We start from the raw sequence: 26,279 nt of genomic DNA, 5'->3' as shown, positions 1-26,279 counted from the left end.
TATCAACTTGCACTCCTTGGGCCAACTCCACGCCCTTTACTCTCAGTTTCCTTTTGTGTATTATCTTCCCCTTTTTTGACTTCAAGGAACTTTCTTTTTTATATTTGTAGGCACAGTACCTAGCACAATGTCTGCCACATAATAGGCATTTAGTAAAGGCTTACTGCCTATATATTATGAATAGGCTTAGCCCGGAGGATTATTACCTTGGGAAAAATCATTAGCCTCTAACTGAAAAACATGATTCTGGAAGATCTGTGCATATTAAGTAGGGATATGGTTCAGTGGGAAACGTACTGATTCAGGAATCAAAGGACCTAGGTACATATTATTACCTGGATAAATATGGGCAAGTCACTTAACCTCCTTGTCTCAGTTTTCTTATCTATAAAATGAAAGGTTTGGGCTAGATGCTTTCTATGATGGGACCAGTGTTTCTAGGTTTCCTCGTTCCCCTCCACCCCAATATGGATTAGACTAGTTTTTCCCTAAAAGTTCACAAAGCTGTCCTGGAAAGTGATTGGATTGGGAGTGGGGCAAGGATCTGCACCTCCTTCCTAGTAGCTTCCTGATCACCTAATGGCATAAAAGGCCCATTCACATAGAGTTGGGGCCCTTTAGTCTTGGCAGAAGTCTCAAAATCACATGGCATCCTGCCCTGCTGAGCAGAAGCATTCCCATATAGAGACAAAGGGGGATGTCTACCTAAATTAAGTGCTGGAGTATCCTTGCTGAATATCCTTTCAATGTTATGACACTGGAAAAATTCTTTTATTAGCTGTTGAATGAATATTGAATGAGTGCCTCATCAAACTTGTAATAATTTGAATCAAGCCTACCTACAGCTAACACCCTCCAGGCTTCTTTTTTGCTCTAGATCTATAAATCAATTTGAGTAACACAAAAGGACTCTTCATTTTGGGTGAGAAAATACCCAATTGGGATATCTGAAATGACACAGAGAAATAATAGGACAGTTGATCCCATTAACAGAAAGTTCAATATTTTGGACTGTGAAGATACCCATCATATAAAAATAGATGTTCTTTCAAACTAACCTCCAAATCCTCAGCCTCCTTAAATCCCAGGATTTACTCCTTCACTCTGCTTCAGCCACACATAGGGATGGTTATATACTAGCTCACCATTACCCACAAGATGTCCATTTCTCTAAATAGAAATTCTGATTCTCCTTCTTGATCAAAACCTACAATCATTAGGTTCTTCTCTCTGTTCTTCATACTTCCTAAATCTTTTTGTTCTCATTGAGATTTCTAGTGCCTCTACCCTTCAATACTTTTTCAAGCTATTACCCCTGTCCCGATTCCTTTTTCTCCTTTCCAACTTCAACCATTATTTAGCCATTTCAATTCCACACAGTTCTCTGTTTTTGAATCCCTTTTCCCTGCCTCCTATGTCAATTCAACTTTTGCCAAACCTCAACCCTAGATTACTCCCATCCCAACTGCTGCTGACTGGGTACATTACAAATTCATATTATTCAACCTTAACTGCACTCTCACTGCCACAAAGCAGTCTTTTTATTCCTCTCTAACTGGTTCCTTATTTCACTCCTCAAAGAAGTTATTTCAATCCTTCTCTTCCCTCCTGAAACTTCCTGAACCTCTCCCTCCCTTGGTCTTCAGCTGAGGACCTTGCATTTCTCTTTACTGAGAAAATGGAAGACAGTAAACATAAATTCTTTCTTCTCCAGTTCTCTTCATTGCAAAACCCCTTGATATGATGCCTTACTCTCTCCGCTTTTCCCCCATTCTCTAACAATGGGGTTGCCCTTCTCTTTGCCAATACCAGTTCTTCTACATGTGTATTATTTCCCACCCTCTACCATCTCCAAGAAAATTTCAACCTCAATCATTTCTTCTCAAAATTTCAATTTCTCCATATCCACTGTTTCTTTCCTTACAACTTTCAAACATACTCATTTTCCTCATCCTTAAAAAATTTTTAGTGCCTATTTCCCTTTCCTCAAAATATTGTCTTAAATCTCTCCTTCCTTTTTAAGCCAGATGCCTAGAAAAAACTATCTATATTCTGTAGAGGGTCATAGTCAGTGGGGAAATTCTGGATAAGGTATAAGACCCTTCTGCCCAGAGGGAATCTGCTAACAATGTCTGGTTTGGCTCCCCATATCCCCTAAGGGTTCTCGGCCTTCCTAAGAAGTCAGAGAGCTGTGACAACCTGTGTTGATATTGAAGCAGAGTGATACCAGGTGGCAAACTACAAACAATGGCAAGTTGTTTATGTGGTCCCAGGTGCTCAGTGTTGTTTTTGTTACATTATATAAAGGGGAAAGCTCTTGAAATAAATGGACTCCATTTTCCCATCATCCTTGGTAATCCCACCTCCTCACTTTGCCACTGGGAAGGTATATCTTAACCACCCCGGTGTGGGTGCTCTAGAAAGCAACGGTATGTTTTGTCACCCCAGCTCTCTAGAAAGCAGGACACAACTTATTCAATAAATAAATCTTCAGTTCTTTGCAATCTGCCTTTTAACCTAATCATTCATTTACAATTTCTCTTTTCATATTTACCAATGATTGCCAATTTCTCTCTTTTTTTCAGTTCTAATCTTTCTTGACCTAAAGGCTCCTTTTTCATTATATTTTCACTCTTCCCCTAGAAACTCTTTTCTCTGCATTTTCCTGATACCACCTTACTGATTCTTCTACTTTTCTAACCATTCTTCTTTTTACTTTGTCTTCTTTTTACTTTGTTGGCTCATCATGCACATCATGTCCCCTCACCATAGGTATTCCCCAAACTTCTGTCCTGGGCCCTCTTCTCTTCTCCCTCTACTTTTTCTCTCTCAGTAACCTCATTTACTCTGTTGTATTTAATTATCATCTCTATGCAGGTAAATCCCAGATTTAGTGCCTCCCCTGACCTTCCTTCCTACATAACTATGTAACGTAATTCCTATGAAATTATTGGACTTTCCAAACTAGATATCCTAGAGACTAATTAAACTCAATATGTTCAACATGAACTCATTATCTTTCTCCTCAAACCATCTCCTTTCCCAAAGTTCTCTATTTCTATGGAGAACATCACCAATCTTCTGGTCTTTAAATTTATAATCTTAGCATTATCTTCAATACCCTCACTATCTCTTTCTCCAGATATAATCATTTACTAACCTTGCCATTTCTACCTTCACAAAATCTTTTACAACCAAAAGTTTTTTTCTTCACTCGCTTAGGTACTATGTTAGTTCAGGTCTTTATCACCTCTCAACTGGATTATTACAACAGTCTCTTACTTGCTTTCCTACTTCCATTTCTCATGACTTCAGTCCATCCTACATGTAATTTTCCATGCCACAGTAATTTTCCTTAAATGCAAATCTGACCACGTCATTCTTCTACTCTTATACTTCCTGTGGATTCTCAGGTAAAATGCCTGAAGTGCATTCCTTCTATATCTCTACTTCTTAGAATCACTCTACTTTTTAAGGATTCAGCTCAAGCAATATCTTCTCACTCCAATTGCTTCAGCCCTTCCTCCCAAACTACTGTGTATGTATGTTTGTGTGTGTGTGTGTATATATGTATGTATCAACATTAAAGTTATGCTATATCTATTTACATATGTACTTATTGTCTCCCCCATTAAGGTAAAAGTTTCTTAGGGTCAAGGACTATTTCATGCATTGTATTTCTATCCCTGCCTGACACATAACAGGCACTTAACAAATATGTGTTGTTTAAATTGCTTGATTGATTCTGATTTTATATAAGACTACAAGAAGAGTTTGGACCAAAATTAAGAATATTTAGTTATGGGGCCTTCATTGGAAAACACATTTTCTGATGTGGAGTGTAGCCACATAAAGGGTAGCCTCTTGACTACCTTGATTGCCCCAAATGCTCCCAGGTGTCAGAGTGAATCTTGCTCCCTTCATAATCTAGCCCCAGTTAATCTTTCCCTTGTTATACATTATTCCACTTCTTAATTTGCCAAAGTGACTGTTCCTCTCTTGTGAAAGTCCCATATCCCATTTTTGTCCCAATAGCTAGGGAATAGCAGCACAACCCTCACTTTTTTTCTTTCAAACACCATCTTCTACTGACTCCATTCCCTCAATTTCTAGTGCCTTTACTCCCAAAGATCTTGCATTTATTTTGCCTTTATTTGGTATATACTTACATATATACATGTTATCTATCCCCATGAAACATAAACTCCTGAAGAGCAGAGATAATTTCACTTTTTAAAATTTGTGTCTTCAGAATTTATTATGAGGATAGAACCTGTGATTTTATTGATATAGGGAATTTCCAGAGAAAGAAACACCTTCTACCAATATAAGTTGGCATCTCCTCAACAAATTATAGTTTTAGATAACAAGGGTCCAGAGAGGACACAACTATTCCTAGAGTCACAACCAATAAATGCCAGAAGAAAGACTTGTATCTTTTAATTTAGCAATTTCCAGGGAGGTCAAAGAAAAAAAACCCAGATATTATACACACACACACACGTGTGTATAACTGTATTCTTTGATTGCAAAGAACCAAAAACAAAGTGAATGCCAATTGATTGGAAATTGGCTGAAAAAAGCTGTTGTATATGAATGTAGTAGAATATTTTCTGGCAGTAAGGAATGATGAATGTGAGGAATTATGAGAAATATGGCTAGATTGGTATGACCGGATGTCAAATAAAGTAAGCAGAGGCAGAAGGACAATATGCACCATCATTACAACAATCTGAAAGGATTCCATAAAGGAAGTCATAGTCTGAGTAAATAAAAAGGCAGTGACAGTCGTGGAGAAAAAAATAGTCATACAGGATTCTCACATTAGAGTGGAGAGGCAGGGGATTATCAGGGCAAAATATTGTACATATTGTTCAATTTTATTGCTTTTCTAGATGTTTTTAGTTGGGTTTATTTCAAGGGAGGGTTTAATTTAAAGGGAGAAGAAATGATTATGATATAAAAACAAAGAGATCAATAAACATGGTAAAGGATGGGGATGGAGAGTAGCTATGAGACCTGTGACTTAATCATTATTCCTCCCAATGAGTAACTTTCTCTGCTAATGCATATCAGCAATAAAGTATATTTTAAAATTCGCAAATAAAATGTAAGCAATAACATTATTTATAATGTAATTGCAAGCAGGAACCAATCTAGATGCCCAACATTTGATGAATGGCTGAATAAAGCATGAAATACCAAGGCAGCAGAATACTACTATGCAATGAAAAAATAAAAAATGTAAAAAATATAAAGAAATTTGAGAAGACAATTTAAATAACATAAAGCAAAGAAAGTAAATTTAGAAAAATCGCATTTACAATGGACTACAAGTATGTAGAAAGAAAAAATAAACATATGACTAAACAAACAGAATATAAATGGGACACAAAGAAAATATTAAGCAAAAATTTTAGTTATGAAGCTCTTGATGAATAAGTAATTATATCCTTTAAAAGGGGAAACCAGTAAAAGGAAATTTTATTCTGGATCAGAATTTTAGAAAGAAATCAGACTGGAAGAAATAATGACTGGGATGTGGAAATGATCAGAAATGAGGGGTGAGATAAAATGACTACTCCATCCTAAAATATATATAATACAAAAAGAAGAGAAAAATGGAAATAGTATGACATAAACTCTGGATTTTAGCTGGGAAGGAATGGATTAGAGACTTCAAAAGGTGGAGAAAAAGGACAGGGATTTACAACCAAAAAAGCTAACTGAATGGAAGTAGATCATGCACTGCTCTATTTTCTACTCTAGGCGAAATTTGAAATTCATACCAGACTGAATAATGATTCAGAAATCCACTTACAGTAAGTGACTTCTTTTACATAAAGTCAGTTAGAAACCCACATTCAATAAGATAGTGGGTTTTCAGGAAAGCCTAGAGCAGAGGCAAAAAAAAAAAAAAAAATTTAACAGCCTTCAACCACAACCAGAGACCAGCCAAAAATATGTGTCACTTGCAAGGCTCTAAGTATAGAAGTGACAAGAGCAGAAGGACCCCTAAGACCTAGTCAGGTCAAAAAGTCCTAGAATGATCAGAAACCCCCAGGTGAGGACCTTGGAAACCCTTGGGAGTAGAGGTAACAATAGTAATGCTCTGACAGCTTTCACTTAACTAGACAATTCAGTCCTGAGTTTTCATAGAAGGTCCCAAGGATCTACCATTCTAAATCTCAAAAATCCAGAGGGGTCTAATCCCTGAAAACAAAAGTTAACCCTGGAACCAAAGGGATCCAGGATGAGAACAAACAGTCAACCATTGCACTCAAAAACTAAGCAGGGGAGAGGGATTGGCCCTGGTACAAAGCCCCAATTCAGGAATGCTGAAGAAATGAATAAATAAGAGATAATATTAACCAGTATAAAATTATTGTAGAGCTAGAGTTTTCTCAGAAAGAGAAAGTAACAACTAAAAACAGTAGCTGATAGGGAAAATAGTAAAAGATACTAGAACAAAATAAAGAGTTTGAAAAAAACAGAAGAAAATATAAAATAGCTGATATACAAAACAAGTGAACTAGAAAATAGGTCAAAGAAAATCACAATGCCCCAAACTCCCTGAAAACCATAAGCATAAAAAATCTTGAACACTATTTTTTAAAGAAATAATAAATAAAACTATCTAGATTTATAAGAAATGGAGTGTAGCATGAAGATAGAAAAAAGTCTACCAATCATTTCCTAAAAGGAACCCCACAAGGAAAATTAAATGAATGTCATAACCAAAATATTACATTTCCACATTAAAGAAAAAAAAATGCAACAAGTATCCAGAAAAAGCAATTAAGTACTAAGGAACTGTAGTCAAAATTGACACAAGACATGGAAGCATCTAATATAAATGAGGGGAGATTTCAGGATATAATATTCCCAAGTTAAAAATATATATAGGCTTACAACCAATAATATTTTATAATAGGAAGAAAAATAATTGGGTCTTTAATGGAGTAGCACACTTTCAAGTTTTATAAGGGGAGGAATAGGATCTTGAAATACAAACATAAGAGATAAAAAAAATTTAGAAGGGTATATTTAAACAATTGGAAGAGGTGATATGATCATATAATATTAACTTTCTAAATGTGGGAAAAGAAAAAATTGTCCCTTCAAAACATAAATGGTTTTTAAAGGTTATTAAGAGATTTAATAAGAAAAACAGAGACTAGGGGGTAGATTGGTTCTTTACTGAAGGACTTAAGAAGAGAAAGAAAAGGGAAGGAAAAAAAATATACTTCCAAATATCATGGAGTCAGGATAACACAAGATTTTGCAGCTTCCATGCTAAAGAAGAAAAGAATTTGGAATATGATATTCCAGAAGGCAAAGGAGCTAGAATTACAACCAAGAAAATCCATCCAGCAAAATTGAGTATTGTCCTTCAGGGGGAAAAAAATGCATGTTTAATGAAATACACGATTTTTAAGTATTCTTGATGAAAAGACCAGAGCTGAATAGAAAATAGGATATTAAAAAGAAGACTCAAGAGAAAACATAGAAAGGTAAATATGAAAGAATAATCATAAAGTACTCAATAAAATGATATTCTTTATATTCCTACATGGAAAGATGACACATATAAGTTCTAAAAATTTTATCATTATTAGAGCAGTTAGAAGAAGTCTCCATAAAGTCAATTATGTTAGAATGATCTGGGGTGGGGGGGAAATGAAAAGATTAGAAAGAGGAATTTACTAGAAGAAAGAATGGGGAAATTTTTCTTACATAAAAATAGGTATGCAAGGAAGAGCTTTTACAATGGAGAGAAAAATAGGGAGTGTAGTAGATAAAGCTTAAACCTTACTCATCAGAATTGGCTCAGAGGGAAGAAACACACACACACACACACACACACTCAATTGGTTATAGACATCTATGTTACCCCAATAGGGAAATAGAAGAGAAAGGGGATAAGATATATGGGGGCGGGGAAAGGAGATGATAAAAGGGTTAATTATTAAGGGAGGCAGTAGTCAGAATCAAAACCAACTTTTAAAAAATGACAGAATAAAAAGAGAGGAAAAAAGGATAAATAGAAAAACATAGGATGGAAGGAAATACACAGTTAATAATTATAACTGTGAATATGAATGGGCTGAGCTTACCCATAAAACAGATGTGGGTAGCATAATGGATTTGAAACTAAAATCCAACAATCAAGGCAGGAGTCCTCAAACTACCGCCGGTGGGACAGATGCAGCAGCTGAGGACGTTTATTCCCCTCACCCAGGGCTATGAAGTTTCTTTATTTAAAGGCCCACAAAACAAAGTTTTTGTTTTTACCATAGTCTGGCCCTCCAACAGTCTGAGGGACAATGAACTGGCCCTCTATTTAAAAAGTTTGAGGACCCCTGATATAGTTTTCAAAAGACACACTTGAAGCAGAAAGATACACACAGAGCCGAAATAAAGAGCTATAGCAAAATCCAATATGATGAAATTAAATTAGAAAGGCATGTTAGTAATTATGATTTCAAAGCAAAATAAAAATAAATGTAATTAAAAGAGATGATCAGGGAAATGTCATTTTGCTAAAAGATACTATCTGTAGACAATGACCCTGCTGAGTCAAAAAGTATGCACAGTTTGATAGCCCTTTGGGCATAATTCCAGATTGCTCTCCAGAATAGTTGGATCATTTCACAATTCTATCAACAATGCATTAGTGTACCAGTTTTCCTATATCCTCTTGTGGCACATGATTGTGATGGAGTAATATTATGTTATAAGAAATGACAAGTGGGTGATTTCCAAAAAAACAAACAAACAAAAAAATGACAAAATCTATATGAACTGAAGCAAAGTGAAAGAAGAAGACCTAGGAGATCATTGTGTTTAATAATAATAATGTTATGATGATAATCAACAATCAAATCAAAGACAGCTACTTGATCAGTGCAATGATTCAAAACAATTCCAAAGGACTTCTGATGAAAAAAATGCTATCCACTCTAAGAAAGAAAACCAATGAACACTGAATTTAAATTGAAGTATAATTTTCTCACTTTCATTTTTTTGCAATATGCAATAACTAATATGAAAATATGTTTTACATGATTTTATATTTATAATAATATGTTACTTGCCTTCTCAATGGATAAGGGAGAGGTGGGAGGAAGGGTGAGAATTTGAAAGTCAAAAATTAAAACGAATGTTACTAATATATATACACATACACACATATATAAATATATATACACAAACATATACATATATAAAGATAATTGGGGACAGTCTCATACATACACACACATATCTATATAAAGATAATCATGGATAGTCACACACACCCTATATATAAATAAATAAAATCAGGGACAGTCAGTCTCTCTCTCTCTCACACACACACACACACACACACACACACACACATCCACACACCCACACACACCCTTCTCTTATGTAGGAAAGAAGGATTAGTTATATACTAATGAAGGCACAGATTCTGGGGTCTAACTGAATGGCCTCTACAGGAAAAACCCATTCTTAAAGGGAATATCATGAGGACTCCATGAAAACAGAAAAGAATTTTCAGGGTCAGGAGTTGGGAGATGTTTTCTACATATGTGTTATTACCATTGTACTTGAAATTTGAATCCATTCTTTCATTGACTGTGTATTTGTGTGAAGGGGTTAGTCCAGTCTTTGGGGGCAGGGGATAGAAAATGTTTTATACAAACTGTCTTTATTATATTTTCTTAGCAAATACTTCCTCTAAAAACTACTAGATCAACAGGCTGATTGTTAATGGGGAGCAAATCAACAGGGGTATAGAACTTCAATACCAGACGCACAGTCTAGTCACCTGAGAACAGCAATATCAGCTGCTCTATGACAACGTAGGAGGGATCCTACATATACATATACATACAGACAAATTAAAAAGAACTATATGCACATAGGAATATATGGCTCTAAAACACCTAAGTGTCAGAATCGTTCCAGAAATCTCTAGGGTAGAATTAACAGCTGGTTTTCAGCTTAGTTTCACTAGAGTGAAAAAGGTGAAACAAGAGAAATACACACATATATCTTTATTTGAATATACTTATGTGTTCAGTGTTTTGGACATTTATATTTAATTTCCATTAGCTCCATTAAAATATTCACCCCATGGGATAGGTAGGTGGCCAAGTGGATAGAGCACCAGCCCTTAAGTTAGGAGGACTTGAGTTCAAATTTGATCTCACTTAATACTTCCTAATTGTGTGACCCTGGGCAAGTCACTTAATCCCAACTGGCTCAGCTAAAAAAAAGTTTTGTTTTTTTTTTCATCCCAAACATATTAATTGTAAAGCAGAAAAAACTCGAAGGCAGTTATGAAAACTGTCTATATTCATGGTATGCCTCCTTCCAAATAATCCTCAAAAGGATGGGAATTGTTGTACTTCACAAAGTTACCAAAGATAGCACTTGAATGGGACCTGAGATAACAAGGAATTGCAGCTTGAAAACAACTAGATTCTCCCTCCTCACTTTCTCTAAGGTCTTTTTTCTCTATTTAAACTGAAAAACAGCTGTTGGTCTCACTCTGGAGGTGTCTGGAATGACGCTGATGCTTGGATGGTTTGCAAGGAACCCCAGGATCCTCTGTGGGTTGTGAGATGTAAGCAGATCTGCTATTCAAGAGAATTCATCTGCGGAGATAAGCAGCTTGAGAATTCCGGATTTGCACCAAAGCCTTCTCTTGCAGGCTTGGAGCCAACAGATCTTTCTTTAAGTTCCAGAAGACCTAATCTAAAGGCATGGGGCAGCTAACAGTTTATAGCCCCTTGAGGTCAACAGCTTATAAATATTATTTGAGTCCAAAATGGGAAGAAGGGAACAGTGGAAAATATTTGAGCCCTAAAAGGTTCATAGAGTTTGTCCTGCCACTCAATCCCTGACTCTGTAACCTTATTCTTTCCCTTGCCAGGAAACTCTAGGACATGGTTTGCTGGCACCCTCTTCTGGATTTACACTGTCACTACTTTTCCACTGTGGGTTGGGTTTCTGCCACCAACCTTATTTAGCTTGGAGGAGAGGAGATTTTCTATTTCTCCCTTGCTCTGCTCCTTAGGAAAAAAAGCAGCAATGCTTCAATATTTTTTTAAAAATGCATTTACTGTTTTGTGCTACAGGCAAGCAAATGGAGATTTTAATAGTCTATAGCCATCTTAGTAATAACATTCATGTAGTTATGAGTTAAATGGATTTATTGGGCTACTCTGGAAAACTATTCACTTACCACCTGTTCACTTTTATAGGAAAAACGTGTTTGAATTCCAAACAACCAATTTACTTGTAATCTTGCACTCTGGGTTCTAGGATTACATGAATTAGGTTCAAACCTGGGCCCTACTTCCAACATCATTATCTCTTTGTCTCATATTACTCTTACTCAGATTTGCTTCTCAGAAGCCTCAGAACATAATTTGACTATAGTCTATATCTAATTCCACAGAAACATGGATAAAAATCTACAGATTCCTAATAAGCACATAAACTAACAATGCATATATTAGGTACAGCATAGCTTTTTTTCCACCCCATAGAAAATGAGTAAAATAAAGCACTCTATAAAAAGTTCAAATTAAATCAATATCTACTTTAATACTGGGTAATTTCAAATAAAAAGTGCATATAAAGAACTGTGAGAAATTTATCTTTAGTATATACCTTCCTAGGTTACTGGAAAACATGATTCAGGAATAAGACAAAAGACAGAAACTACGTATCTAAATATCACAAACACTTTCTTTGAAAAGAAAGATAGAAGACACTAGGAATGATAGGTACTAAATTACATTGTAAAAAATAAAATTAACTTTATTTTGACAGAAAATGGATAGTTATCAATATGGGATGTCATTTTTAAATCTGCTGTGAACAATTAGACCACCAACTTGTTAGATTAAAATGAATACCAAATTAGAGGAAAAAATAAAAATAAAATGATATGAACTTGAGACAGCTCTAACAGAAGTGAAACAAATTGTTGAACTGAAAAGTAGATAAAAGAGTAGACATCAATAAACTATGAGTGTTTCCCATTGAAATTTTAAAAATATAAATTAATCAACTCAAAAAAAGAGACCAATGGAACCTAGAAAACCATCCTAGTCTGTACATATTTGATTTCTTTGTTTTGTAAAGAGCCTTGGCAGCTATCCTGGGAGAACTTTTCATTAGCCAGTGTCTTATTTTGACCACTGTGATAAACCTTATCATTTGAAATGCTGTTGATATATGAATTCCTACTTACAAAAGAGTGGTGAAATTATCATCCAAGTCGTCGTCATCATCATCATCACCACTTCTTATATCCTGAAATTACAAGTGTAACTACAATTTTATGAACGTGTTTTTCAGGAGATAAGAAAAGGGAGATGATTGAAAATATAATTTACTAGAAAAGCCTCACATGGAAGGGTTAGCCTTAACAAAGAGAAGGGCCATCTCATTGTCAGAGACTGGAAGAATTGAGGAAATGGAGAGGGGGAGCATTGTTGATGGATTTTATAGAGAGAGGATGAAAGAGGAGGGAATTTGTGTCAAATGGTTGCAATTTTCTCAGTAATAGAAAATACAAATTCCTTAAGCTGAGAGAAGGCAGAGGGACAAGAAAGTTTTATATGGATGGGTTAAGGAGAAAAGATAGGTTTATGTGTGGAAAAGCTTTTATGAGACGTGAGGTAACAATCAATTAAGAAAGGCTAAAAGGATCACTTTCCTGCAGGGACCAGATGAAGTTAATGTACCCAATTAGCATTAGTACTTTACTTCATCCAGCACTATTCTGTGACTCTTGCATAGATAACTAGTGCTTATTTCAATGTGTTAAAGGCTTGCAGAGAAAAGAAACTCTACTTGTCCTACAGTAGAATGTGCCCCTCATCTGAATCATTAAAGAAGAACGGAAGATTTTTCATTCCCTATATATTTAGCCAACCAGCTAGTTTCAATAACCACTCCTGGAATAGATTTGTATTGCAAATCAGGTTGTGCTTTTTCATCGTTTAGTGGCATAAAAGCAACATAGAAGGGGAAATATCCATCTATTGGAAGATAGCTAAAATTATGTTAAATGAAGATGATATAATATATTATTATAAGAAATGATGAAATGTACAATCTGTGAGCTGATGCAGAGTGAAGTAAACCAAAAGAATTGCAACAATTTATATATAAAAACATCTTTGAAAGGTTTTAGAATTCTACTCAATGAAATAATAAAGCATGAGTCAAGAGAGCTGAAGATGAAACGTATAACCCACCTTCTTTTCAGAAGAAATGGTCTTAAGACCCAGCATATAATATACATTTTGGACACATCCATTGAAGGAATTTGTTTCCTGGACTAGAACATATTTATAATAAAAGTTTTCTTTTTCCTTTCCCTTTTATTTTTAATTGTTCAATGGGGGAAGTGGGCAATAGGAAGAAAAGATAAAAACTTGTAAAAAAAAGTTAATTTTTTTTAAAAAATCAGAATAAAATGGATATGATGCTTTTTCTCACATATAATCAGAAAAATTGGAAGGAATGAAAAGGGAAGAGCTTTACAGATACAATGGACATTTGTCTGAAACAGACTATGCTGAGAACAAATTAGTCTATTGACAGGGAGCCTTAAAACCCATTACTTTATTGTAGGGAGAGGATCCTATACCTGAAAATAATACAAAATAGATTAGGAATAGTTTCAAGAAACCAGGAATTGGTATCATATGGAAAGTAAGAGGCAGCACAGGTGGAACCAGGAATATTTCCTTTGAATACTTCTTTCAATATAAAAGTTGAACAACTACTGATTTTTCAATCATTTCTGTTGGGTATTCAAGGAAAGAAAATGGACTGGCATATGTTTTGGTGCATTGTGCAGACAGCTTTCACTTCCTAACTTCCTAGGTCCTGAAAGCATTATTAATAATAATAATAATAAATGAAGATAACTTGGAATATAGTTGGAACATAAAGAATGACATAGGACACTTTATATGGTTATTTTTAATGATATGTAACTTGAAATTCCTGAGCCCCAAAACTGGGGGATGGCAATGGGAAACTGTTATTTAGGCTCTTTGGGTGGTTTGAAAGGAAACAGAAAGGAAAAAGGTTCTAAGGAACTGGAAGTATCATGACGTGTATTTAAGAAAGAGTTAAGTGATAACAATGAGTTCTCAATCTTGAAGCTCTACCAGAAAATTCTGAGACTTTACATGTTGTCATTATTAGTTACAAAATCTAGATTTGATTTTCTCTTGAGAAGTATATCAGAAGGTGCTCTTAAGAGTGCTCCCCCTTGGAGGCTGAATGAAAATCAACACAGGCTGTGTTCACTTCCCCCACCCCCCAGCTTTTCTTTTTTTTTTTTCCTCTTATTGGTTTTTCCCTCCCAATATGATTCATAAAGAAATATGCGTTAAAAATTAATATACTTTCATAACCAGAAAAAAGAAAAAATTAAAATTAAAAGTAGAACTAGATTATTTAACTTCTCCCCCCCAAAAAAAGAGTGATCCCCTAGATGTGGGAAAACTGGGACACTAATGCATTGTTAATAGAGTTGTGAAATGATCCAACCATTCTGAAGAGCAATTTGGAACTATACCCAAAGAGCTATCAAACTGTGTATATCCTTTGATCTATCAATGTCACCACTGATCTGTACCCAAAAGAGATCATAAAAGAGGAGAAAACACGTACAAAAATGTTTGTAGAAGTTCTTTTTGTAGTGGCAAGGAATTGAAAATTAAGTGGATGACCATCAATTGGGGAATGGCTAAATAAGTTGTAGTATATGAATGTAATAGTTACTGTTGTGTAAGAAATGATGAGCAGGCTAACCTCAGAAAAGTCAGAAAAGATTTACATAAACTGATAGTGAAATGAGTAGAAGCAGGAGAACATTATACACAGTATCAGTAAAATTATAAGATGACCAACTATGATTGACTTGGCTCTTAAAAGGCAATTCCAATCATCTTGGGATAGAAAATGCCATCCGCATCCAGAGAGAGAATTATGGAGATAGAATATGGATCAAAACATAATATTTTCACCTTTTTATTGTTGTTGCTTATTTGTTTGCTTTTTCTTTCTCAGGGTTTTTTTTTTTTTTTTTTTTTTTTACAACATGACAAATATGGAAATATGTTTAGAAGGATTATACATGTTGAATCTATATTGGAGTGCTTGCTGTCTTGGAGAAGGAAGAGGGACAAAATGAGAAGAAAAAATTGGAACTCATATTTTACAAAATGATTGTTGAAAACTATCTTCATATGTATTTGGGGAAAAATACTGTTGAAAAAAAAAGGGTTCCCCTATTGAGATAATTATGGCAGATTAGAAGCTAGGGTCTTCCATTTTGACCCTTTGGCAGTGGATTAATTGAAAATAGTAGACCTAATGAAATACTTGAAATAAATGAGTTGTATAAAGAATAATACTAATTGAAATTATTACTTGAGTAGTCTGTATGATGTCATTTGGAAAATTGATTTGAATTTAATTGGATTTATTCTGGTTTCATTTTAACCAGGACAATTATGATTACTCAGACTTTGTCATATTATTTGGCACTCCGACAAAATGTTGGGAAATGAATGGAGAAGAAAATTTTATAGTTGTGTGATCTTAAGACAGGTTATTTTAAAAGTAGTGCTTCCAGGGTATTGGGAGAGCTAAATGATATGAAGATTGGGAATTGCCTAGCATTAATGTAATAATTGATTGTATTAGAAATATTATAAGTAAATGCAAAAATGTTTGAAAACTACTTAGAAATATGGAACACTGATTTACTGTGAATTTTACTCTAACAGAAATCATCTTAAAATTTCATTAGTGAAAAGCAAAATCCCTAAAAGCAGGCTTGCTAATTTGAGAAATCATGTTTGAAAAAGCATAGAGAATTCTGGATTCTTGCAAAAGACTACCCACCAAGCAGAATGTCAATATTTTAGGGCTTCAAGTTAGAACTCCATGTTCAATTTACAGTACAGTGATTTAATTTTATTCGAGAGCTAGAAATTACAAAAAGGAAACAATTTAATTTGCTTCCTCACCCATTATACCACAATGCCCCCAGAATTTTTTTAAAGCCTTAACTTCTTAGTTTGCTACAAGTGAGATTACATAAGTGGCTGGTGGGTGAGACCACCTACCTTTTGGGATGATCTGTAAGAAATTCTTGTTCATAAAATACTTAGCATCAGACCATCCCTTTATTATATATTAAGCAGTCTATAAATGTTGGCTATTGAGATATTCAGTACTTCATTCTGCCAACTTTAGTATTTTTTGCCTGGGCCAAAAATCAGTGCTCAGCCTAGAATCTTAGAGAATTTTTTAACAGCAATGATTCTATAATATTACCATAGCATACTTTGAGCTAATCTAATAATAACTACTGTGAATCTAAACTGACAGAGCTATATACATCTTTATATTGTGAAACTAGGTAATACTAACAGTTAAAAAAATGACTTCTCTTGTTAAGTTATAAACTCAGCTGTTAAAAAGTTGTTAAAAGTTGCTATTTTGTTATATTTCACTTCATGAGAATTATTACAATGGTTCTGTGGTGTTTAAAAAGATTCCGAGAGACATAATTTCTGGATAATTTAATCATTTGATTAATAATAAAAACAAAATGGTATTCCCTGTTTCTCTTAGCCCAAAAACAACCATAGCAATGGGTTCTGTTTATATATTCTTTTGAAAGATGTGTGTTCCTTAGTGTGGGAATCAGTGAATCAGTGAGGAGCTGGACCTGAACTTTGATTGTCAGTTACTTATAAGTTAGCTCCACTCTTGGCCAATCTATTCAAAGAATTTATTCTCATACAACCTGAGCGGAATACAACGTGGCTAGAGTTTGGATCGAGAAATTAGCTCAACCTTCAGAGACAGGTCATAAAATGAGGATAAAAGAAAAAGGAGGAAATCTGAATTTCCCCAAACCATTAATTATTAACCATTTCTCTCAGTTTCAAAAATTTTCTTTGTTGTTTTATCTGATAAATTGTCTGAGACTGGCTATTTGACAGTTATAAGTTTGTTTCAGCTCTTAATATGGTATAAATTTCTTAATGTTTAAACCAGAGAGCTCCAACACGCAGAGCAATTTGCAAATTTCACACTACCTAAAATAGGAATCTTTACAAATCAGGTTATGTGAAAGAAGTTCTACTTAAATTTATTTAAGTGTATTAAAGTCACAACTTAGTAGCAAAATCTCTCTTGGAGATTTAAAGTTATGACTATCATATGAATTTGAAAAAGTGCCTTGTGGCAGAAATGTTCAACTATACTGGCTTTAGCAAGTCTTTCATTTTAAGAACAGGGGAAAGTTGATCTCTTTTTTTGGTAGTAGTTCTCTCCGTTTACATCAATGAAGTAATTGTAAGTTATTTTCTTGGCTCTGCTTACTTCATTATGCATTAATTCATGTAGATCTTTCTGTGCTTCTCTGTATTCATCAAAGTCTCTGATTTTTATGTAGTATTAATTCACGTACCACAATTTGTTCAGCCACTCCCCCAACTGAGGAGCATTTACTTTATTTCCAATTCTTTGTTATCTTTTTTTAAAAATGGTGTTTTATATATTTTGGTATCTTTCTTATTATCAATTACTTCCTTGAGATATTAGTTTAGTACTGGAATCTCTATGTCAAAGATCAGAGAATTTTTAGTCACTTGATTTGCATAACTGCTAATTGTTTCTGTGATTCTATTTTCACAGCAATCAGCTAAAGGACTCGCCCCTAGTTTCCCCAATGTCTGCCAAATGGAATTTAACCTAGATTATCCAAAATACAAGGGGCTGTTCTTTATTAAGGATTTCTAGGAAACCTCTCCAAACTAAAGGTCCCTTTCCGGCCTCCCACTCCCCTGGGCCCACACGTTTGTCGGGGCGGGGCTACCCATTGGCTGGTGAGGTGGGTCCGGCTGCTTCCCCGCCTCCAAGTGGAGCGCCTGAGCTCCAAGGACACGCGTTCAGCCCGCTCCAGTTCCAGAGGCCCTTTGCCAGGACTTCTGGGGAATCCATCGCTCCGCCCAGGAGAGTTGGACCAATCCGCATCTCAAATTAACCCCCTCTTCTTTGTGGCTAGACCAATAAGATTTGCGAGAAGACTTAAGAGTCCTCCCCTTGGCCGCGGGAAGCCCTGGTTCTTCAGGCGGGCCCCCAGGCTCCCTGGTGAATTTAGCCTGGAACCTGGTCCTCCTTTTTCTTTCTTTCTTTCTTTTTTCCCTTTCCTTTCCTCCCTGTCACGTGAAGCGGCAGTCGGAGACTGGCACTTCCTCAGGACACGTGACGCGGCAGTGCAGTGGCTTTCGGTCCCCTCCTCCTAAGGCTGCTGCCTCTGCGCCCGCTTCTCCTCCCGCCGCCGAGCTCACTCTCCATCCTCCCTCCGCCTCCCCCCTCCCCTCCCCAGAGGAGCGCGCCTCCAACTCGCCGCGGGGAGCCGGGGCTGGAACCGAGTGCTCGGGCTGCTGCTGTCCAGGTAGCGCGTGGGCACGAGCTCTCGGCAGAAAGAGGACGATGAAAGAAAGGGTGGGAGTGGGGATGGGGGCAGGGGGGGAGGCCGGTCGGCCGGCCGCGCGCGGCTGCCCCGGCCTAGATTCGCAGAATCGGACGGCTGCAGTTTCCCGGACCCGTTAGGTGGGGCGTGGGGCGCGGGGCTCTCCGACATCCCTGTGTCCGGGGCCGCGCTGCTGGGTGGGAGGTATCGGCCCCCATCCGAGCCGCTGCTCCGTATCGGGCGAGCCCAGAAGACATGGGGTGGGGGTATCGGGGAAAGTTCTGTCTTTCATTAAGTCTTTTTTGGGTGGGGGAGGATCACATGAGTGTATGTGTGCGTGCCAGGGGTGAGGGCTGGTACCCATGCTTGTACTGGTTAAACAGCAGCCGGCTGTCTTTCTTTGCCTCCACACCTGTCTGCTGTGACTTAGACACCCGCAGCTGTTGTTCCTTTTCTATCTGGGTTAAAACATCAGACTTGTCTCTGAGCGCTTTCCACTCAAGTCTCCCCCTCCCCTCACCCCTAGCGAGCAAGCTGTGCCCTCCCTGGACTTTAGCGCCTGGAACTCAACGAAATGGCATCATTTTTGATCTTTCTGTGATCAGATCCTGCCCTCGTTTTGTGCCCGGTGTACCCTGCCTTGTCTCTTCCTTATGGCATAGATACTAGCAGCCTGAAGCCACCGGCTTTGGGGCAGAAAGCATTAGTCAGCTAGACTGTGAAACTTTATGAAGAGTTTGCTTTGTGGTCCTTTTCTGTAGCTTTAAGTTTGTGTTTAGATGTCATTTCCTCTTGGATAAATGCCCCTCTAGGGCAAAAATTGTGGATCTGAAGAAATGCTTTGAATTGCGGGGTGGAGTAACCTCGTGGGAGAAATTAATGACATAGTTATATTGTATTGTTAGCTATTATTGTTGTATTTAAACTATTAAACCAGCACTAAGACTTTTGGAACACTTAATTTAATAAGCCATTAAGGCCTATTAAATTAATAAGCTAATACTTTTGGAACACCTTTTATGTTAATTGTTAGAGTAAGAGTTTATAGACTATTTTAATCCATTGTGGGAAGAGAAACGCTTTACTTTGGCTACATTTTCTTCTCATATTCTTGATGGGAAGAATAGAAAGCAACATCCTGAACAGTATGAGACTTCTTTCATTATGTTGTTTTTGGCAGCCATTGTGGTTCATTTAAACCAAAATTTGGGACCTCTGTCGAGGAAATAATCACAAAACTGAAGCCCTTTGCAGCAGTTTATTAATAAAAGGTTCCTATGCCTTTCAACAAGAATTGGCAGAATTTCTAGTAATCAGCAGCAAGCTTTGGGAACTCTAATACTGTAAGATTCTTTAAGTCCCAGTCAGGAAAGGGGAGGTAAAGAAGTTTGGTTATGTGCACAGTTAGTACTAAAATAGTATTCTATTTTCAGGGTTCATAGCACATTTACTGTGTAAACAAACACAGGAGTTCTTGGGAAATACAAAAGAAGTAGAAGATACAGGTCTTGGTCAAGGAACTTACAATCAGGTCAGGGAGATAAGATTAAACAAAAAATCCTAGTTATATCTACATTTGGTTTTATTTTCTAGTTTGCAGGGGTTGAATTTAGCCGGGAAATGCTTTTTGGGGGAAATGAAGGCAGCAGTTCCCTTCATTCCATTTATTCAGAAGCTTTTAACCTGGGATCCTGAACTTCATTTTTTTTTTTTTTAAATATTTGGTTACTGTATTTCAGTATAATTGGCTCCCTGGGTAATCTTATGTACTTTATTTTGAGAGTCTATTGTGCTATATAGGAAACTTAACTAAATCTACCATTCAGTGCCATAGTGATATTTCCTTTAAAGCAAGTGATACCTTGGAGTCCTAAAGTCTGAAAAGACCCCCAAAATTGATTTAGTCTGTCTTTTCAGTTAAGCCTGAAGAAAAAATCCCCCCCCAAAAAGATTTCTGTCGTCTTGCTAAATTTCCAGTGGAAAAGTTTCCATATCCTTTCTCCCCGTATAACATATGCCAGTGTTTATCTGTTCTTATTTACTGTTTTTCCTGTTATCTTTTGTCTTTTCTTTTTCTTCTGTTTCCTCATACCCTCTGTACCCCACCTCACATCCCCACCCCTCTAAAGCTGGATTATGATGAAATTATTTTCCTTGCCTTGTAAGGTCTATTTATTATTTTTGTGGACTACTGAATTCTAAGATCTCAGTTAAGCTCTTTATGAGAGCTACAACTTTAATGTTTCATTTGTGGTGCAAAGAACAACAAAAGTTAGGAAACCTATGGGCCTAATATTATTTCTATCTATAATGGTCTATGAGATATTAGGTGAGTCATTTCCTCCTGCTCAATCTCAATTTCTTCTCTTGTAAAATGAGTGGGTGGGACCAGAAGATCTCTATAGTCTGCTCTCCTGCATCTCTTTCCTCTGAGAGAGTCTGTATATAATATAGGCAGCTCTTATAGTACAAATGCATAAAATTTCAGATTTCATTTGAAAATTGGTTTCTCATAGACTTTGTCCTAAATGGTAGTTAGCCCTCATGTACTGGAAGTATCATGTGATACTTGATATGTTATTAAATATATCATATTTAACAATGTTTCTATGGGAAAGTGAAGTCAGGATTCTAACTTGGACTCTAGCAAACTGCTTACCTCCTCATCCTTACCTCTGGAATTACAAGTAGAATGAAAATCTGACTTGGGGCTTTTGGGAGTGTTAAATACCAGAGGCAACTATCTGTTCTGGGTCAGCTCCTAGTTATATTGTTTCTTTTTTTCTTCATATGCTTTCTCCACCCTCTATCCCATGTTAAAAAAAAAAAAAAAAAAAAAAAAAAGGCAGTCTTAGGGATTGATTGAGGTTCTCATATCTAACCCTGAAGCAAATACACAGACATTTTGAGGTTCTAGAAGGATTTTTAGGGTTAGTAACAAAGAGACTTAACATACTTTTTAGTAAATCTTATTAAGATTCATCTACATTTCAGAGAAAAACCAGATTGACTACCCTCAATATTCCCTCATTAAAACTGAGCTAGGAAACGGATTCTGGAGTGAAGATTAAGGCAAGACAAAGAAATGAAACAGAGACTGAATTTGGTGTCAAAGAGTGTATTCCAGAATTTACCTTCTATTCCCTTGTTATTGCCAAGACCACCTATCTCACTTCCCTTGTTCCTTTTTATTACAATTCTATAGTCAGTCCAAGGCAGGACTGCTGATAGCAAGGATGGGAAGAGGGGGAAAGATAATGTTGTTACTAAAGAGTATAACAAAAAGTGGTTATTTTCCCACAATTTCTAGTGGAAGAAATATAACATGAATAATGAAAAAGCAATATTGAGCACTTACTAAGTGCCAGACTGTAAGCTGAAATGTTAGAAATTATTATTATTTTTTTTTTTGAGACAATTTCTGTGCCATGGGAGCTAACAGTTCAATGAACAAGATCAACATGCATCAGGGGACTAATGGGTAGGAATGGAGTTTTGTTCTAGAAAGGGAATGGGGCAAGGCAGGCCTATAGTCTGATTGGATAGATGGATATGAATATGAAGATATTATCACTAGATAAGGGAGTGGGGCAAGTGAGTTATTTTACACACATTCAATTGCCAGTCCATTAGGTTGGTAGATGTAAAGATGAATGAATTAACCTTCCTAATTACTGTGAGGGCATGGATTCTGGAAGTCCTCTATATCAAAGCTTCTTCAATTGTGAGTCACAACTCCATATGGGGTCACATAACTGAATGTGGGGATTGTGAAATTATAATTTATTATCAGTAAATGTTTGATTTGTATAGTTGGTATATATACCTGGGAGTCACATAAAAATTTCTTGGGCCCTGTTCTGTCTGGAAGCCCAGATCTTTCTTATGGGGAAGGTGCTGGTTCAGATTGGGAAGAGTAGGACAGTGATGATACGCAGATGATGAGGTGACCTGGTTGGATATCTTGATAGATACCATAATAGTTTTCCTATGCTGCTTTTTGAACATTATTTAGGGAATGCCTATACATTGAAATAGGAAGCTAGATAGCTTGACCTGAGTTCAAATCTGGCCTCAGACACTTATTAGCTTTGTGACCCTGGACAAGTCACTTATCTTCTGTTTGCCTTAATCCACTGAAGCAGGACGTGGCAAACCATTCCAATGTTTTTGCCAAGAAAACTTCCCAGATGAGGCCATAAAGAATCAGTCAGATGCGACTGAATAATTGAACACACAAAAAAATTGAAAATCTCTAGCATTATTCTCTAAGAGCAAAATTGGGTAAAAGGCAAGTTCATGCGATTAGACCTCACCTAAAGGGAATTCAGTTTGTAAAATACCAAAATATCTTTGTAAAGGCAATTCCAATAAACTTAGGATAGAAAGTGAGTGCTATCCACATCCAGAGAGAGAACTATCAAGAGTGAATGTGAATCAAAGCATAGTATTTTCATCTTTTGTTGTTAGGTTTTTTTCCTTTTTTCATGGTTTTTTCCCTTTTGATTCAATTTTTCTTGCACAGCATGACGAATATGGAAATATATTTAAAAGAAGTATATATATGATTTAACCTATATCAGATTGCTGTTTTGGGGAGGAGGGAAGTATGAGAGAATTGGAGAAAATTATGGAACACAAGTCTTACAAAAATGAGTGCTGAAAACTATCTTTACATTTATTTGGAAAAATAAAATTCTACTGAAAAATATCCTTGTATAACAAGTTAATGGTAATAGAATATACTATAGAATGCTAAGTCATATTGAAGCTTTCTTTGTAGGGGGAAAATGTTTATTTCCATAAGCTAGACCCCCCCTCCCCCAGGCTTTGGTGACTTAGGTGCTATCTGGTATCTAACGTTTATATAAATCTATATGGTTTGTTAAGGAGTTTATCTGAATTATCTAATGTAAGTCTTCTGACATCCCATTGCCGAAAGTCTCATGGGCATTACTTAACCCATTTTACAGAGAAAGTTATCTGAGGCACAGATAATGACTAATCCAGTCATACAAACAGTGACAAAGGTGACACTCAGACTTGATTTTTCCAAGTGGCTTACACTTCTCCTGTGCTACCTTGCTGCATATTGGTATTCAGTGAACTTTAACACATACTTAAAGTGCCTACTATGTGAAGGACATTCTAGATACAATGACAAAATGAGAAATCATTCCTTTTCTGAAGGAGTATAATTGAGTATAAAGAGAACTAACACCTCAGTGAATCAGGAAAGGTTTCCTGTCAAAGATGGTACCTGAAATAAGTCTTAAAAAGAAACTAAAAATTGTTTGAGTGAGATTTGTTTTGCCTCCCATTATCCTCCTGCAATTCCATGTTGTAATGACCTCAGAAGCATTCAGCACGCTTTAAGAGCTTTAATATAATCCTTACTTTCTACTCTTCATTTTTTTCTTGAGGTTCTAGTACAGTGATTTCTCATGAAGATGTTTCTCAGATTACTATGGAAGATGAAATTCTTAATCTACAACAGCAATGCATTTTCCTGTACCATAAGACAGTGTCATCCATTAGGGAATAATGCATTTTTGCGTTTGTTTGGCTATCAAGTCATTGCTGCTTGATGAAGTGAAGAATGCATGAAAGCATCACTCTGGACAAAATATTCCTTGTTCTTGTTAACAAAATGTTTGCTTCTCTTTTTTAAATCTCAAAGGCAAATGATTTATTTTTATTTTAATTGTCTAAAAATATTATTTCTTTGCTGGTCAAATTATAATAATGATGATGAGCAAGTGTTAGGATCTGAGCTTTCTTATTTTTAGTGATATCTTTTATTTTTATATCACCTAAATTTTCTTTTGCCCCCAGAGAACTCCACACCACAAATAATTTTTTTAAAAGGGGGGAAGGGAGAACTAAGTGAAACTGATGGATATATTTTTTAAAAATCTGAAATTAAATGCAGTGTTCCAGACCTGTGGATTCTCACAGCTCTATAAAGGTAGGGAAATTGTATTCCTGTCTTTGGGGTCAGTCTTGTTCTTTATAATTTTTTAATGTTCCTAATGTTTGCTTCCTAAAAAGGAACATTGTTTGGAAAAATTTAACCATTAGGGTACATATAGGGTAATTTTTAACACAGGGATGAAAAAGTGCTACTGGAATTCATGACCATGTCCAGTGCTATTTGTGTTGCTGAACTTTTCCATCACTGTTAGATTTTGCTCAGAGTTGTTCTTGGATTTCTTACGTATGAAGCCAGCTGCATACTTCTACAATTATGGTTTGGATTCAGGCCAAAACTGGGTAAAACTTTTTTTTTTTTTTCTTCATGAAGCCACAGATGCAGAATCACATCCAAATCTTGAACAAACTTTTGATTTTTTTTTTTTTACATGACCAAACCATTTTTTTGCTGTACAAAAAGAATCAATTCTGAAATATTGTACAATTAGCCTGTGAAGGAAATCCAAAATGCAGACAGGCAAAAATATAGGGATTGGGAATTCAATGTAATTGTTCTTAGTCATCTCCTAGAATTCTTTCGCTGGGCATAGCTGGTTCAGTTCATTACTCTCCATTGGAACTGATTTGGTTCCTCTCATTAGTGAAGATGGCCAGGTCCATCAGAATTGATCATCATATGGTAGTGTTGATCATCATATAGTAGATCATCATATAGTTAAGTACATAATGATCTCCTGGCCCTGCTCGTTTCACTCAGCCTCAGTTTGTGTAAGTTTCTCCAGGCCTTTCTGAAATTGTCCTGTTGGTCATTTCTTACCAAACAATAATATTCCATAATATTCCTATACTACAATTTATTCAACCATTCTCCAACTGATGGACATCTACTCAGTTTCCAGTTTCTGGCCACTATAAAGAGGGCTGTCACAAACATTCTTGCACATATAGGTCCCTTTCCCTTCTTTAGTATCTCTTTGGGATATAAGCCCAGTAGTAACACTGCTGGATCAAAGGATATGCATAGTTCCAAATTGCTCTCCAGAATGGTTGGATGTATTCACAATTCCACCACCAATGTATTAGTGTCCCTGTTTTCCCACATCCCCTCCAACATTCCGCATTATTTTTCCCTGCCATTCTAGCCAGTCTGACAGGTATGTATGTAGTATCTCAGAGTTGTCTTAATTTGCATTTCTCTGATTAATAATGACTTGGAGCATCTTTTCATATGGCTAGAAATAAACTTTTGATTTTTTTAAAAAATACTTAGTACCTATAGGAGAGTTGAACTTTACTAAACTATCTACTGCAAAAAGGTCTAAAGTAATGTTTTCAGTTTTTTAGCTCCTTGGAAAATGATGAAGTACGAGTTGGTCCATTTCTATTTAGTCTGTTTCATAGTGTCTAAGTTTCAGGATGACACAGAGTTCTACTTTATTAGTGAAACATGGTTCTTTCCTGTTTACTTTTCTCAAAACAAGAGCATAGTGTGATTTTTTTTTCACCATATTAATTAGCTTCCTATATATGCAAATATATTTGCTGCTACCAAATCAGCCAACTACAACATAGTAGCCCTATTTTCCCCACCAGTCAACCTTCAGGGAAATAGTCCTGCATGTATCTGAAATTGGGCCTTCAACAGGATTTTCTTCAGGTATTGAACTTTGATGATGTGAATTGGAAAGTACCTAGCATCACCTAAAGTTTTGTTTTGTAGCTTCACCAGGGTCAGAGAAAATCCCAAAATGGGAATTCCTTGACAGTCACCTTGACAAGTTACACCTTGTAATATCTCTTACATATCTTGAAGCAGGCA

The 26,279-nt window shown here is 36.1% G+C and overlaps 1 protein-coding gene across 1 annotated transcript in view; it reads left to right on the top strand.

Moving 5' to 3' along the window:
- Positions 1-18,100: 18,100 nt before the first annotated feature.
- RCBTB1 (RCC1 and BTB domain containing protein 1) overlaps positions 18,101-26,279 on the top strand; it is a 53,972-nt gene continuing 45,793 nt past the window's right edge. Inside the window, exon 1 of the mRNA XM_051987356.1 lies at positions 18,101-18,508. The gene's annotated coding sequence lies outside the window, so the exon portion shown is untranslated. The remainder of the gene's footprint in view (positions 18,509-26,279) is intronic.

This window comes from Antechinus flavipes, chromosome 3 (assembly GCF_016432865.1).
Source record: "Antechinus flavipes isolate AdamAnt ecotype Samford, QLD, Australia chromosome 3, AdamAnt_v2, whole genome shotgun sequence".
Taxonomy (NCBI): domain Eukaryota; kingdom Metazoa; phylum Chordata; class Mammalia; order Dasyuromorphia; family Dasyuridae; genus Antechinus; species Antechinus flavipes.
The sequence above is the reverse complement of the archived record's forward strand: the minus strand, read 5'-3'. Positions and strand labels throughout refer to the sequence as shown.